The following is a 771-nucleotide window of genomic DNA, read 5'->3' on the forward strand; positions in this document are numbered from 1 at the left end:
CCCTTTAACAACCCGAAAACAAACACAAAAAAAAAAGGGCCAAAAAACCTGAATAATTGGGGGCCCCTGTAAAAGGATTTGAGGCAAAGGAAATGAGCCTTTTGACCTGAGCATCAGAGTTTCCAAAGGCACTAAAGGGTCCATCATCATGGCAAGCGAAAGCTCCCCGTTTGGAATAACCTATGCATCACAAAAAAAGGAAGAAATGAAACATAAACCAAAATTTTTGGTTTAGCCTAATAATAATCCCCATTCTTGTCCATACAAAACAAAAGAAAAATTTACAACATTCACCCCTTTAAAATCAAATAAAAAGAAATCCCGATTTCACATTCAGCCCCAATCAAACCAAAATTTTATACTATGAATCCTAAACTATTTATAAAACTCGGGTATCCCAAACATACAGAAATACAATATTTTTTTCCCAGATTAAATTCCCTTTTTCTAATAAAATTTTACAGTATTACAGTCAAAATGGGCCCAATCAATAAACGTTGTATACAAATATATGGGGTCCCTATTTTCATGCAGGGGGCAAAATTTTCCCTTTTTTGCATTTTAGTCAATAGTTTTTTCCTTTGCAATTGCTGGTGTTTTTGATTTGAAGCATCCGATATTAAAGGATGAAAATTTGGTGAAAAATTCAACATTTTCTTTTCCCCCCCGGGCCCATATGGCTTTTTTTACAAGGGGGGCCAAGATTCTGAAAAAAAGTCTCCCTTTAAAACATTTTTTTTCTTCCCAAAAAACATACATCCCTACATTCCC

The 771-nt window shown here is 34.8% G+C and overlaps 1 protein-coding gene and 1 long non-coding RNA gene across 2 annotated transcripts in view; one reads left to right on the forward strand and one right to left on the reverse strand.

The window, feature by feature from the left end:
- Positions 1 to 771, forward strand: part of LOC119592601 (alpha-2-macroglobulin-like) — a gene marked incomplete in the record, with an annotated part of 136,889 nt that overhangs the window by 60,704 nt on the left and 75,414 nt on the right.
- The window catches only part of LOC119592602, a 30,416-nt gene continuing 30,309 nt past the window's right edge, over positions 665 to 771 (reverse strand). Inside the window, exon 4 of the long non-coding RNA XR_005230445.1 lies at positions 665 to 706. This is a non-coding gene — a long non-coding RNA (uncharacterized LOC119592602). The remainder of the gene's footprint in view (positions 707 to 771) is intronic.

This window comes from Penaeus monodon, chromosome 30 (assembly GCF_015228065.2).
Source record: "Penaeus monodon isolate SGIC_2016 chromosome 30, NSTDA_Pmon_1, whole genome shotgun sequence".
NCBI lineage: Eukaryota > Metazoa > Arthropoda > Malacostraca > Decapoda > Penaeidae > Penaeus > Penaeus monodon.